The sequence below is a fragment of the Macrotis lagotis genome, chromosome 2 (genome assembly GCF_037893015.1).
Source record: "Macrotis lagotis isolate mMagLag1 chromosome 2, bilby.v1.9.chrom.fasta, whole genome shotgun sequence".
Lineage (NCBI taxonomy): Eukaryota > Metazoa > Chordata > Mammalia > Peramelemorphia > Peramelidae > Macrotis > Macrotis lagotis.
Window position 1 is genome coordinate 173,843,127 of NC_133659.1, and position 16,387 is coordinate 173,859,513.

Genomic DNA, 16,387 nt, shown 5'->3' on the forward strand with positions numbered 1-16,387 from the left:
TTGCTAAGCTAAGTGCTTTAGAAAATTATCTCATTTGATTCTTACAACTCTGAGAGGTAGATGATATTATTATAATACCCATTTTACAGTTGAGGAAACTGAAGCAGACAGAGGTAAAATGCACAAGGTTCACTCTCTCAGGAATTATTTCTGAATCTTTATTCCTACTCACAGCTGGTCTTTAACACTGTCTCACAAATGCACAAAAGTAAATTTTTCTAGGTTTATTTAAAAGGGTAAAGAGCACAAATAATTTCATGAGCAGAACCAGAACATTATACACATTAACAACAACATGGGATCATGATCAACCATGATGGATATTCATTTCAGCAGCACAATAATCAAAGACAATTTTAAAAGCCTTGTGATAGAAATACCATCCATATCTAGAGAAGGAACTTTGGAGTATAAATGAAGACCAAAGCTCATTATTTTCAATTTTTAAAATTTATCTTAGGTATTATGTCTTCTTTCCCCTTTTTTAATGTTTCCTTTCTTCTGTTTGGATATGATTATTCTCTCACAACATGTATGATATAATCCATGTTTAGCATGGTGATAAATATAGAGTTTATATGATATTGCTTTCTGTCAGAGGGAGGGATAGGAAGAAAAATTGTAAAACTCAAAACCTTACAGAAAGAAATGATTGGTAAAAACTACTGTTGCATGTAGTTGGAAAAACAAATAAAATATTTTTTAAAAAGAGAATATATACAATTTCAAATATAAACAACTAGTTTAATATCATTAGAAATTCAAGGAGATAAAAAAAATTCTGCTGCGACAACTACTTAAGTCCCTGTTTTCATGGCACTGAAACTCCCTAAGCTAGTTTTTCTAGGTATGGTTCCCTAGGCTAAACTTGACCCATCATCCTCTCTTGGCAGCTAGGTGAACCATGCCTTGTGGTCCCAGAAAATAATCCCTTCTTCTTAGTTTAGATTCAATATTTCCAATATTTGGGAGTGACCCATGTGAGTACCCTGGATCAAACTCCTTAACCCATTCCATTATCCTTATCTAAGGTCCAAAACAAACTTGGCTATATTTCTCCTTCAGTGTATCTGAGGGATTAGGAAAGTCAATTTAAATCTCTATTCTGGTATGTTCATCCCACTGTTAATGATCAGTGATTTCACTACCCCCATTTCTTTTAATCTATTAATATCAGATAATTTTTACAAAGGGATAATTACTTCAAAGCTATAGCAAGAACAGAAATACTAGTATTTCCCCTCCAACACTTGAGAGTACACTTTCCCTTATACCACCTCTATCCCTGGTGAGATTGTACTCCAAGTTAGTGCAATTTCTGCACAGAATTCACCCTATCAGATTCACTTCCAAATATGATATAACTGAATGAGTCTTCATCTCAACCACTCCTGGACTGGGTCATTCATCGGGGCTCTTGTTGGTTGGAAAATAAGTCACTAAACTCAAGTTTCCTGATCTTTGCCAATTTGTCAGAGTGACATGGAAACTCAATAGCCATCTCCAGGACTGCTTCACCTAAACATAGGATGGTACAAATGCAAAGACACAAAGAACAGAGAGCTCCATTCACCATCAGTCAGATGTTGGTCTTGGAATGGAAGCACCCAAGGTTTCCCCCATTCTCTGTCACCGGATGGCAGCCAGGAAGGAACAGAGGCAGAAAAAGAGCAAGATACTGACTTTGGCAAGTTGCTATCTTTTGAATTCTTCTAGCTCTGGTAATGCAGCAATCTGTCTCTTCAATTGCTCAGTGGTTTGGAATGAGTTACAGAATGTCTGTATTTACTCCAAATCTCACTAGGACACTTGCATTATATGCCACTGGTTCATTCTGAAAGCAGGATCCCCAGGTCCTTTCATGTTGGGGTTTGCTTTAGCTAAGCATGCTGTATCTTTAGCTTGCTCTCATCCAACTAGGAAGCCTCTTGATAGCATGAGAGATCTAGTAGTTAATTCACTCATATTCCTATTTAATCACTGACAATGTCACTTCTCTCCTTTCTTTCCCTTCCCCTTCCCTTCCCATTTCTCCTCTCTACTTCTTAGACATACCAACTGCTTGTGCTTTCATCCTACAAATTACCTTGTATTAATTTTTAATTTATACGTACTATTTTCACCAATATATAGAAAGTTAACTTCCTGAGGGTAGAGATGTTTATTTACGTACTCTTGCTAGGTCTTATTGTGCCCATATGTAAAATGATCTATTAGACTACATTATTAGTCTCAAAAATTCCTTCATCTCTAAATTTATGATTCGATGGTTTTACCTACTTGAGTCTTTCATCAAGATTTTTGCAAACAAGTTTTTCACTTCAAATAATCTTCCACCCTCCTCCTTTGTAAAATTGTACAAATAAGTTGGAATTCTAAATGAATATGGTCCTTGGCTATCATATCTCTTCCTTTGGTATACTATAATTGCTAATATATAATATGAAGTCAAATTGGTTCTTGAAGAATGTCAAATTTATAAGGAGGATTGATATGAGAATTTAACCAAGTTTGAGATTTTGTTTTTTACAAGAAACACCCCTAAAAGAAAGATGCAAACTGGACTCTCAGTCAAAAAAAAAATGATACCCAAAGCATGTTTGTTTTAATTGGTTAATCTGAATAATTAATTTTTAGAACTAATTTTTATTTTGACATTTAGAAAAGGTAATGTTAACTAACTCTTTTGTCCTTTTTCAGGTATAGGAAAGGTATCCAGTTTATCTTACAAATTTTCTTGTTCATATCAGAGCTGGACCTTCTTTACTAGTTCTTTCTTAGGCTGCTAATTTCACTTGATCAGCTTTTTCTTGCCTACTTCAGAAAAGTCACTTGGAATATCAAACAAATTAATCTTTTGTCCTGAGGATGTGGGTCTGTGACAATATTTACCTCTCTTTCAAGTTTGATTAACTTCTTGTGATACTATAGTGATTTGTTTGGAGTCTGAGGAGGTACCAGGATGTTCTACTTTAACAAACTTCTGTCTTGTGAACTTTGGTAGGGTCTGGATCCCAGATAATTGATAGATAGATGTCAGTAAGTAAAAATGTCCTAGAAGTCAAGAATATGCAAAAATTTCTTTTCACAGTAAGGAAAACTTGCTTGGGATGGGTTAAGAGTTATCTATGGAGCTGCTTCAATAGGAAAACAGTGAGGTACAGTGATTCTACAATGGAAAAAACCTGCATTCAAATCCTATTTCTGACATTACCTCTGTGATCATGGCCAATTATTTACCTTCTATGACCCTTAGTTTCCTCATCCATAAAATGAAAGAATTTGAAACTTAAAATTTTAAAAGAACAAATGTTAAAATAAATGATTTTTTTCAAATGAAAAGAAAAAAATTAATGAGAACCTTTGTACAATTTTTTTTTAATAAAAGCTCTTTTTGTGGTGCCAAAGAATAGGAAACTGAGGGAATGCCCATCAATTGTAGAATTGTGGAACAAATTATGCTATATGAATGTAATGGAATACTATGTATTACAAGAAATAATGAAGTAGGAACAGTTTCAGAAAAACCTGGGAAGATTTGTATGAATTGATATGAAGTGAACAGAACCAGCAGAACACATTTATACAGCAATATTGTAAAGATTATCAGTTTAAAAAAATTAATAACTAATTAACACAATGACCCACTGACAATTCCAAAGGACTCATGAAGAAATATAAAGAGAGTTGATGGACTCAAAGTTCCCTTACTTTCTCACTTTTTCTTGTTTTGGGGGTTTTGGGTGGGGAAGGAACATTTAATGTGGAAATAGGTTTTGAATACATATTTGTAATGGGTTTTATTTTTCTTTCTTTATATTAGATGAGGGAGCAGTAAGGGGAGAGAGAGAGAGGGAGGAAATTTGAAATTTACAATAAAACTGAATTTTAAAAATGAGAACCCTTTCCTCAAGAAACTTTTAATAACCTTAAAAATTTGTGGGATTTATTTATCAATATTTACCATATTAGAAATTAAAATGTCTTATTATTATTATGAAGATAGTTTTGACTTGAACAATCCCCTGGATAAGACTTAAAGACCTTTAAGGGCCCTTAAACCACACATTGAGAATTACTAACCTAAGGAATACCTAAGAATAACCTAAGAATAATTTCACCACTGGATTAGAATTTCCAGTCATAGAACACAAAGAAAATGAAAGGTAACTATGAATGATCAGTAGCAAAAATGAATCCTTGTGCAAAGAGGTCTAGAATGAAAAGTTCTGTTTCTGTCTCTCTGCCTCTATCTCTGTCTCTATTTCTCTGTGTCTTTCTCTCTTTCACTCTGTCTCTATCTTTCTAACTCTATCTCCTTTTTCTTCCTTCTCTTTCCCCTTATTTCATATTACCTATTCTTTCCTTTTTTTCTGTCTCTGTTGTCCCATTAACCGATTTTTTTTTCTTCCCAGTGTATCTCCTTTCCCCTGGCTCATTCACATCTATAGTAATTACCAAGCACAAATTCCTTCCTACAAACAATCAAACAAACTGGGTTGGGGTTGGGGCTGGGGGAATGTGAGCAAGGTGTGGCAAGACTGAGAAAGGGAACAAATCTCCAAGCACAAGTAATTTTGACAGATTCAGAGACAAAGTAAGAGAGTCAGCCAACCAGGATGATGAAAGCCAAATATAATTATATATCACAGTAACAACAAGATTTAAATTAAACCCTTTAGAGTTGTTGCTATTATTATTATTACATTCCAAATTCTGTCCAGGGAGGCTGGAGACAAAAGACTCGGGTTAAGTTGGAGCCAATATGGGTAAGGGTGGGGGGGTGACTACACAGCACTTGGCCTTCATGCTTGAGGTGAGTATATCAGGTGTTCTCCAAACTCTACCCTTTCTATGAAAAGACTGTAGAATTCTGGGCTCCTGAGAAGTAGATTCCACATGTTTCCCAAACTTCACATACCATCTCTCCTGCCTCCTTATATTTACATGGGCTGTATCTTTCTCTGCCTCCCAAGTTAGGAGTATATACTCCTTCTTCATTCAAGATCCTTCTTTATCCTGAAGTTCCACTGAGGTGCCACATCTTCAGAGAACCATCTTGTTAATAATAGCTAAAATTTATACAAAGCTTTAAGGTTTACAAAGCACTTTAGAAATATGACCTCTTTATATACTGACCATAATCCTGGGAGGCAGGTGCTATTATTATAATACACATTTTATAGATGAGAAAACTGAGGCAGACTAAAGTTATGCAACTTGTCAATGGTTACATAGCTATTAATTATCTGAGATCATATTTGAACCTTAGTCTTCCTGATTCTAAGTCCAGGACATTATCTACCTGTTTAGAATGTTTTCCTTTTCTAATTTTTCCTAGAGAATTTTGTCTGACTTTCCTCTTTGCCCCCATCTTCTTTTATATTCATCTATTTACAGGTTGTATTCTCCTCAACCCCTCCTCAAATCTGACCCTTCAAGCTTTTATAGATTGTAAGCTTAAAGGTAGGATCTATGCCATTTTGTTTTGTTTTTTTTATCTTTGCAACCCAATGCCTTACAAAGTGATTTGTGCATCTTAGGAATCACGATGTGCATACACAGAATGTTGTTGCAAAAATATTGGTTGAATTTGCTTGATTTGTGTGCTTTGGGAGAAATTCATAGAGAAGACACATAGGATTCCAAGTTTCAGTATATATGTACACACACGCAGGCATGTATGTAATATGTATATTGTATAGATATATGTATGTGTGTGCATCACAATGACAACTGGTTCTTAATGAATGAGGAACACCCTCTTCCCCTCTGCACTGGTTTAGAGCTCTAGAATATAAATTGAGTTTAGCCTTCCTAGAAAGGAGTCGATCTCTTTTTAGCATACTTTTTGATTTTTTATCTTTATGCCTCGGAGCCATAAGAGAAATTATAGAAAGTCCCCAGAAAGACTAGTGCGAGGATTCTCAATGTACAGGGTAGAAGAGTTTATAGGACATCTATTTTTTTCCTCAACACAAAAGAAATGCTACAGTACAAGATTCCAAAGTAGTCATTGCCAAAGACTTAAAGCATCAGACAGTAAACCCTAGCTCCTATTATGTTCTCTCAGGAGATTTATATTTAAACCCTAGAACAAAAATAAGATGAAAGGTAACTAAGACTGATCTGTGACAAAAACATAACCTCAAGCTATTTATGACCCAGAGTGGAAGGCTCTCTCCTCTCTCTCCCTCTCCCCCCCCCACCCCAAGCCTGGGTAGCCCATTTAGTTCTCATTCCCAATTACTGTTTAATGCCTGGTTCTAATTTTTCTTTTTTTTCTCCATTCTAGTTTCTAGGTTAGTAAACTTTTTTTCTTCCCAGTATATCCTCACTTCTCCTTCTGCTCATGCAATCTAAAATATAAAATCACAGGATATAATTTAAAATCTCAAATCATAAAAATCATAGCATGAACTGTTTCTTTTTTAAAAAATCAGTTTTTTTAAAAGAATTTTTCCTTTCCAAATTCTTCTTCTCCCAAAACCAATGAGAAAAAAAGAACAACAAATCCAGTTATAGATATTTAAAGTCAGGCAAATCAAATTTTCATATTAACCATGCTTCAAAGAAGAAAAGTAAGATTTAGTCTGAACTCAGAGTCTGTCAGCTCTCTCTTTGGAGATGGAAAACATATGTGAGTCATTTTATAACATTATATAACAACTGCTTCAACTTCATTTTGTTTCCACAAGGGCCAACAACTCCTTCAAGGGTCCTCTCTTTTGGCGATTAGTCAGGACATAGCAGAAGGATTTCTTCTATGAGGGGGGGTCATCTCCTGTCATCCTGATCTATATCTTTCCACTGGACCCATGTGACCCCAGAGGAAAATGAGACTGGCGACTTTGCACAACCTTCCCTCCCTTAAATTCAATTCACTTGCAAGCCATGGCATTGCCTTCCTGATGTCTCAGTTCTCTTCAAGAATGAACAATCTCTGAGTAGAGCTCTAGAAGATGTAGGGTTTATATCATATCATACAACTGGCATTAACTGAGGAGCCCAGGACCCTTTGACTTCTCAAACTCATGTATCTACCTTTAAGGATGAAAATGCCCATCTCAGGGCTGCTTATATCCAGGAAAGAAAAATGAGCAGAAGAGGCAGGTCTTTGACAGCTAATCTGGAGCTCAATATGGTCAGCAGGCAGCTGACTGGTTTGTGTGTTTCTTCTCTCTCCTTCACTTTCATCTAGTTACCAAGCTCTATTTATTCTTCCATCACATCTTTTGCATCTTCTTCTTTCATTCCATTCCCATTGTCATCTCCATAGTCTAGATGCCATTATGACAGGCTTGCCACTTTTTAAACTGGTCTCCCTTTTTCTATTTTCTAAGGAAAGAAGGAAAAGAAGAAGAAAGTCAAAGAGAAGAAGAAAGAAAAGAGGAGGAAAAGAGGAGGAAGAGGAAGAGGAAGAGGAAAAAAAGGCCCCTTGAAGATACTGTTGTATGTCATTTAATAAACTAACTAAGGGGCAGCTAGGTGGAGCAGTGGACAGAGCACCAGCCCTGGAGTCAGGAGGACCTGAGTTCAAATCTGTGATCTCGGACACTTAATAATTGCCTAACTCTGTGACCTTGGGCAAGTAACTTAAACCCCACTGCCTTGCAAAAACCAAAAAAAAAATAGATAAACTTAATTGAGATGTTGTGGTTATGGAAAATCCAAACAAAAACCTTAAGTTCTGATTTTTTTCTCTGTTTTATAATTATTGATTTAAGTCAAACTCCTTAACACAGGTGAGTCCTTGACAGTGGGAACTTTTTTCATTCTTTGATTTTATAGCCCATAGTTGATGTTTAACAAAAACTTCTTGATTAATTGATCAGAAATTCCATTACATCATAGTTTGAGGGACACTGCATTAGATAATTCTGAGTGACCCTTGGCAAGGTATAAAACTATATTTCTGGTCAAAGGTTGATTTATTAGCTATTGTGGGAAATGGAATGGTATCTCTAAGTGATTTAGAAAGTAATATTTGTCTTGCCCTCCTTATACTTTAATCCAGGAAAGAATGCATTCTCCCTTAGGCATTTAGTAAGAAATTAAGACTCCTAGCTATTACAAACTCAGGAAGACAATGAATGATTGGGATGCTGGAAGACTTGTCCTGCCAGGAAGAGACAACAAGAGATCACACAGTAATGTACAAGGAAGACAGTCTTTGAGGAACCGATTTGGACAGAGAGATTAATGCAACCTTCATTTGTCAGACCACCAACCTAAAAGAGTGCTAACGGGAGGAAGAGGAGACAGGAGCGACCCCCGGACAGGCCGCCACCACCGCTGCAGCCCACGCCCAGACTCCACCGCCACCACCATGCCTAAGCGAAGGAGATGCCAAGGGAGACAAGACCAAGGTTAAGGACGAACAGAGGAGATCTGCACGATTGTCCGCCAAACCTGCTCCTCCAAAGCCAGAGCCCAAACCCAAAAAGGCACCTGCAAAGAAGGGAGAGAAGTTACCCAAAGGGAAAGGATGGGAACAACCCTGCAGAGAATGGAGATGCCAAAACAGACCAGGCACAGAAAGCTGAAGGTGCTGGAGATGCCAAGTGAATTGTGTGAATTTTTGATAACTGTGTACTTCTGGTGACTGTACAGTTTGAAATACTATTTTTTATCAAGTTTTATAAAAATGCAGAATTTTGTTTTACTTTTTTTTAAGCTATGTGTTAGCACACAGAACGCTTTGTTGTTGTTTTGAGGGGATGGGGCAGATGTTACAGATAGGATGTCTCAGAAGCTGGGTTGAAATAGGTGGGGTGTTTTTCCCCTCCTAGTTTCTGAGAGGACTTCTCTTGAATACCAAGAGGAGGTTCACACATACCCCAGATGCATAGATAAGATCATTGATACCCTCAATGGATAACTTCAAAAATTTGTACTTCTTCCCTGTCTGCCATAAGCATCAACTTGACTCCTCTAAACCTAGGGGCCTATCAGGATCTGCCCCTTTTTCTCTCCTTTTCCTACCCCAAAATTAATTGTGTTTGATACCAGTCTTTCAGGTAATCTGGACTTGAATTATGGCCCAGAGGAGGCCTCCCCAAAAGAGCCGCAGTTCCTTTCATATTGGGGATCTTTTCCAATTAAGAATTCTGCAGTTTTCATTTCCTCAAAGTCAGGGTAGGCTCGTGAAAAGTTGTTAAACAACATAGGCTCAATGTGAAAGTGTCTACCCTCACTCTAAACTTTCCCTCTTTAAAGGATAAAATAAAGACTCTTCATTGGGTTTTATAGTGACTTTATGTTTTGGTAGTCCACGGAGGAGAGGTGTTTGAAAGTTGTTGCATGCCATTGCAGATCATAGCCCATGTCCTGCCTGAATTACCATGATTGTTTATGAAAAGTATCTTTAATAAAGCTGGCTTGGATTGTTCTTAAGAAAAAAAAGTGCTAACCATAGAAAGCTACTGTGCAGATAGAGATGATAAAAATGCCATCTCCGAAGAAGAAAGCAGTGACAAATTACCTACATGGGAAGTCTCAAAAGAGTCTTTGAATTGAACTCAAGTCCAATACCTCATAGAAGAGTTTAAAAAAGAATTTAAAAATCAAAGAAATGAGGAAGAAGAAAAATGGGAAAAAGAAAATTGACCAAAGAAATCAACTCCTTTTAAAAGTGAAAATAACCAATGGAAAAAAGAAGGTAACTTCAAAAAATAAAATCAACAAACTGGAAAAGGAAACACAAAAGCTAACTAAAGAAAATAAAACCCTAAAAATTAGAATTAGAGAAATAGAAACTAATAAATTTGTGAGACACCAAGAATCCATCAAAGTCAAAAGGCTGAAAAAAATTAAGAAAACATAAAGTACCTTTTAGAAAAAGCAAACAACCTAGATCAAAAAGATAAAGCAAACAACCTGGTTCAAGAAGATTAAATAATAATAATCTTTGTCCTTCATTCTTGAAGAAGATCATGACTTCAGGGAAGGGATGCCATGACAAGCACATGAAATAAATTTGAATGAGGGGGACTGTGCTGTCACTAGACTCACTTTCTTCTCCAGAGCCATCTGGATCCAGTGCCCAGATATGAAACAGGACTGGAGATGGCCCTGGATGAGAAGCAGTAAGGGATAAGTGACTTGCCCAAGGTCATACAGGTAGTTAGAGTCAAGTGTCTGAGGCTGGACTGGAACTCCTATCCTCCTTACTCCAGGGGCAGTGCTCCATTCCCTGTGCCACCTACTGCCCTCAGAAGAAGACAAAAAAACCCTTAAAAGAATACATATAACATCTCCAGAAAGAGACTCTAGGATAAAAAACTCCAAGAACTGTAATAGCCAAATTCCAAATTCTCAAATAAAGGAGAAAATACTGCAAGCAGTCAAAAAGAAGTAATTTAAATACAAAGGAAATACCATCAGAATTTCTTAGGACTTATCAGCTTCAACATTAAAGGATCAGAAGATCTGGAATATGATATTTTGGAGGGAAAAGGACCTTGAATTATAATCAAGAATTTATTGCCCTGTAAACTTCAGCATATTCTGTCAGGGGAAAAGATGGATATTCAATGAAATAGAGGGCTTCCAAAATTTCCTGCTAAAAAGATCAGAATTGAATAGAGAATTTGAACTTCAAATAAAAGACTCAAGGAATGCATAAAAAAGGTAAATGGAAAGGGGGGGAAAAAACCAAATGATAGTCAAGAACATTAAATTGTACACAACCCTACAAGGGAAGATAGCCCTTGTAACTCTTGAGAATTGTATTTCTCTTAGGATAGTTAAAGTATTGAACATAGTTGAAGAGATTGTACTTAAAGAATATGGGTATGGCTGACTCTTATCCTTCGCTATTGAAGAAGACCAAAATGATATCACTATATTTGCGACAAATTATATTGTGACTGAGCATGGCTGATCAGACTAATACAAGCTCAGAATGCTCTGTCATAGATTGGGCACAAATAGTCTAGGTAAACAAATGGGATGTTTACTCTAAATATATATCTCATGCTTCCTTTGAACTATTTTAATTCTGCCTTGCTCATAGAACTCAGCACTTTCTCTGATGAAGGCACCCTTTGCTAAGTGGTCCAGTGCCAATATCTTCTATGTCTTACAATTAATGCTAAAGTTCTTAAAGAGAGTCTTCAGGGTGTCCAGTACTTACAGTACTTAGAGGCTCTCTATATAATTAAATCAGAAATGACTTTACATTACTAGATACTTAGAAGTTTGTAGTACCATAGAGGCAAAGGGTGGGAAGTACTTAAAAGGGTTGGAAATAAAGTGATTAGGAAGTGATTTTATCTTAATCCATAACGGAAGGTTTTAGTACCATGGTTGGGGGTGTTAAATGGGATAGTGGGAGAGAGTGTACTTGATTCTTTGGTTGAGAAGGGCTGTAGGGCTATAATTGGAGTGCTACAGAGACAAAAGGGAGAGATATACTTAGAGGGACTGGACATGGAAACATCATGCAGAAATATGCTTTGCTTGCTGTTTTGGTTACAATTGGAGTAGTATGCTTGGGGGGAGGGTGGTACAAATGGTTCATGAAATTATTTGGCTTTGTGTGATACTTTGACTCATAAGGATTGTGTGTTCATAGAGGGTACTTGAAAAGGGGATAAAGTATAAAATGACTATAATTTGATCTAATTTATGACTCTTGAGAAGTATAATTCTAATGAGACAGAAGAGGAGAGGGTGCTAGTGACTTTGAGGCAATGCTGCTTATCATTCAATCAAACAATCAATCAATCTGTCTTTGAGAATAATACTTCTGTCAGTTCAGATAAAAGGAGTATATTTTGACAGAGGATTAAAACAAAAAAAAAAACAGAAAAAGAAGCACTATATACTAGGAGAAGTTTAGGCATTAGTGGATAAATAACACCAGGTAAAGAGGCACAAAGACTTACTATGGTAGAAGGAAAGAAAAGAAGACATGAATACTGAGTAAATCCTATTCAATAGACTTGGCCCAGAGAGGGAATTACATACATTCCCAATTTAAAAAGCTTTCCTCAGAAGTTGGGGGAGAGGGGGCAGAAAGGAAAGTAAAGGGAAGAAGAGACTGATAAAAGGGAAGGTGAAGATATAAATGAAAGTAAACTTAAAGTTAAAATTTAAAAGAAAAGTTAAAGGGGAAAGGGAGCAAAACTTAGAGGAAAGGAAAGAGAAAAGTACAAATGCAGAAAGATAACATGAAGGGAAATAAAGAATTGGTAATCTTAACTGTAAATATGAATGCGATGAACTCTCCCATAAAATGGAAACAGCAGAATGGATTAAAAACCAGAATCCTACAATATGTTGTTTACAAGAAACACATTTGAAGTAGAGAAATATACACAAGGTAAAGATAAAAGGCTGGAGCAAAGTACATTATGCTTCAGCAAAAAAAAAAAAATCAGGAGTAGCACTCCTGATCTCAGATAAAGCAAAAGTAAAAATAGATCTTATTAAAAGGATAAGGAAGGAAACTATATCTTCTTAAAAGGTACCATAGACAATGAAGTTATGTCATTATTAAACATATATGCACCTGTAGTATATTCTTAGAAGAGAAACTAGAGGAATTAAAAGGAGACATAGACAACAAAACTGTAATAGTGGGGGGATCTTAACCTCCCTCTCTCAGAACTGGATAAAGCTAACAACAAAATAAACAAGAAGGAAGTTAAGGTAAATAAAATCTTAGAAAACTTAGATAGGATAGACCTCTGAAGAAAACTGTATGGGAATAGGAAATATACCCTTTTCTCTGCAGCACATAGCACCAAGATGAAAACTGATCATGTACTAGGGCATAAAACCCTTACAATCAAATGCAGAAAGGCAGAAATAATAAATGCATACTTTTCAGATATGCAATAAAAATTATATGTAATAAAGGCCCATGGAAAGATAAACCAATAATTAATTGGAAACTAAATAACTTAATTTTAAAGAATGAGTGGATCAAACAACAAATCAATCATTTCATCCAAGAAAATATAACAATGAAACATAAAACCAAAATTTATGGGATGCAGCCAGAACAATATTAGGGGAAATTTTATATCTCTAAATGCTCAATGAATAAAATAAAGAAAGAAGAGATCAGTAAATTGGGTGTGCAATTAAAAAAAATAGGAAAAGAACAAATTAAAATCTAACAAATCTAAACAAATTAGAAATTCTGAAAAAACCAAAAGAGAGATTAATAAAATTGAAAGCAAGAAAACCATTGATGTAATAAATTAAACTAAGAGTTAATTTTACAAAAAATAAAATAGATAAATCTTTGGTTAATCTGATTTAAAAAAATAAGGAAAAATATCAAATTGCCTGAATCAAAAAATGTAAAGGGTGAACTTACCACCAATGAGGAGGAAATTTAAGAGATAATTCAGAGCTATTTTGCTCAACTGTTTGCCAATAAATTTGATAGCCTGAACAAAATAGATGAATATTTGCAAAAATACAAAATATTCAGATTAACAGGTGAAGAAATAAAATACTTAAATAGCCTCATTTCAGAAAAAGAAATTGAAGAAGCCATCAATAAACTCTCTAAGAAAGTCTCCAGGTTCAGATTAATTTACATGTGAATGTTACCGACCATTTAAGGAACAGTTAATTGCAATTCTACATAAACTATTTTTAAAAAATAGAAGAAGAAGGACCTCTGCCAAATTCCTTTTATGACACCAATATGGTGCTGATACCTAAACCAGGAAGAGTCAAACAGACAAAGAAAATTATAGACTGATAGCCCTAATGAATCTTAAAAAAATCTTAAATAAAATTTTAGCAAAGAGATTACTGCAAGTTATTACTAGGATAATACACTATGATCAAGTAGAATTTATATCAGATAGGCAGGTATGGTTCAATATTAGGAAAACACTCAACATAATTGTATGTATCAATAACAAACCCAACAGAAATCATATGATTATCCCAATAGATGATGAAAAAGTCTTTGACAAAATACAATATTCATTCCTATTAAAAATACTAGAAAGTACAGGAATAAATGGATCTTTCCTTAAAATAATAAGCAATATCTATATAAAACCATCAACAAATATATATAACAGGGATAAATTAGGAGCATTTCCATTAAGATCAGGGGTGAAACAAGGATGCCCATTATCACCTCTACTATTCAATATAGTATTAGAAATGTTATCTTTAGCAATAAGAGAAGGAAAAGAAATTGAAGGAAATAGAATTGGTAATGAGAAAGCAAAATTTTCACTTTTTGCAGATGATATATTGGTATACTTAAAGAACCCATGAAAATCATCTAAAAAACTACTTGAAACAATTAACAGATTCAGTTAAGTAGCAGGATATAGAATAAACCCCCCATAAATCATCAGCATTTCTATATATGAATAACAAAGGCCATAGACAGAAAGAGAAATTCCTTTTAAAGTAACTGCAGACAGCATTAAATACTTGGGAATCTACCTCCCAGAACAAACCCAGAAACTGCACTAACACAATTACAAAACACTTTTCACAGAAATAAAGTCAGATCTAAGCAACTGTAAAAATGTCAATTGATCGTGGTTAGGTCTAGCTAATATAATAGAAATGACATTTCTACCCAAATTACGTTTCTTATTCAGTGCCATATCAGTCACACTTCCAAATAACTATTTTACTGAGCTAGGAAAAATAGTAACAAAATTCATCTGGAGGATCAAAAGGTTAAGAATATCAAAGGAACTGATGGAAAAAATGTAAAGAAAAGTGGCCTTGTTCTAGCAGATCTAAAACAATACTATAAAGCAGCTGACATCAAAACTGCCTGGAACTTGTTAAAAGATAGAGTAATGGGGACAGCAAGGTGATACAGTGGCTAGAGCACTGACCCTGGAGTCAGGAGGACCTGAGTTCAAATATGGCCTCAGACACGTAATAATTACCTAGCAAGTCACTGAACACCATTGCTTTGCAAAAAAAAAAAGAAATAGAGTAATGTAGTGGATTAGGATAGGTATAAAAGAGATAATTGTAAGTGATTATAGCAATCTATTATTGAGAAACCCAAAGACATCAGTTTCTGGGATACAAATTCACTATTCAACAAAAATTGTTGAGGAAACTGGAAAATAGTATGGCAAAAACTAGGCATAGACTCATATCTCACACCCTAAACCAAAATAAGGTCAAAATGGATACAGGATTTAGACATAAAAGGTGATACCATAAACCAATGAACAGATCAAGAAATACTGTCTGTCAGTATTGAGAGGGGAGAAATTTATAACCAAACAAGAAAATGAATACATTATAATTGCAATTAAATTAACTTAAAAGTTTTTGCACTAATAAAACCAACACTGCCAAGATGAAAAGGAAAACAGAAAATTGAGAAACAATTTTCACAGCTAGGGGTTTTGTTAAATGTCATGTTTCTAAAATATATAGAGAATTGAATCAAATTTATAAGGCCGCAAGTCATTTCCCAATTGATAAATGGTCAAAGGATATGAATAGGTGATTTTCAAATGAAGAAATTCAAGTTATACATAATCATATGAAAAAATGTTCCTAATCATCACTGATTAGAGAAATGCAAATTAAAACAATTATGAGGTGCCACCTCACACTATCAGATTGGCTAAGATGACAAAAAGGGAAAACAATCAATGTTTGAGAGGTTGTGAGAAGATTGAAACATTAATATACTGTTGGGAGATTTATGAAATAATCCAACCATTCTGGAGAATAAAATGAAACTATGCCCAAAGAGCAATTAAAACTGATCATACCCTTTGGTCCAGCATTTGGGCATACCAATACTAGGCCTATAAATCATAAAAAATTGGGAAAAGTCCCACATGTTCCAAGATATTCATTCACTCTTTTTGTAATGGCAAAGAACTGGAAATTGAGGGGATGCCTCTTATTTAGGGAATGGCTGAACAAGTTATGGTATATAAATGTTTTGGAGTACTACTATTCTTTAAGAAAACATGAATGATTGGACTCTAGAGAAACATGGAAAGAATAATAGGAACTTGTGCTGAACAAAGGGAGCAGAAGCAAAAGAACATTGTACCCATTAACAACAACATTGTGAGTTTATCAACTTTGATGGATGTAGGACCTCTCAAAAGTTCATAGAGGACAACCCAGGGAGACCTGTTATGGACAGTGTTATCCATTTCCAGATGAAGAAATCAAAACAAAACAAAAAAAAAAACCAAACTACAGAATCTGAAAGAGCACTATGCTCACTTTTTAAAAATTTCTCCTATGTTTTTTTCTAACACATGCTTTTCTTTCTTTTCCCTTAGTCCTAATTCCTGATTTATATGTAAACATGTTAAACACAAGTGTACTTGTCCAATGTTCACTAGACTGCTTGCTGCTAAGGGGAGGAGGATGGGAAGGGAGGTTGGAAGGAAATTAT

At 35.1% G+C, this 16,387-nt stretch overlaps 1 pseudogene; it reads left to right on the forward strand.

Annotated features, from left to right (window-relative positions):
- The first annotated feature begins 7,096 nt into the window (after positions 1-7,096).
- On the forward strand, positions 7,097-8,655 carry LOC141511292 (non-histone chromosomal protein HMG-17-like; annotated as a pseudogene).
- The last annotated feature ends 7,732 nt before the right edge of the window (positions 8,656-16,387 follow it).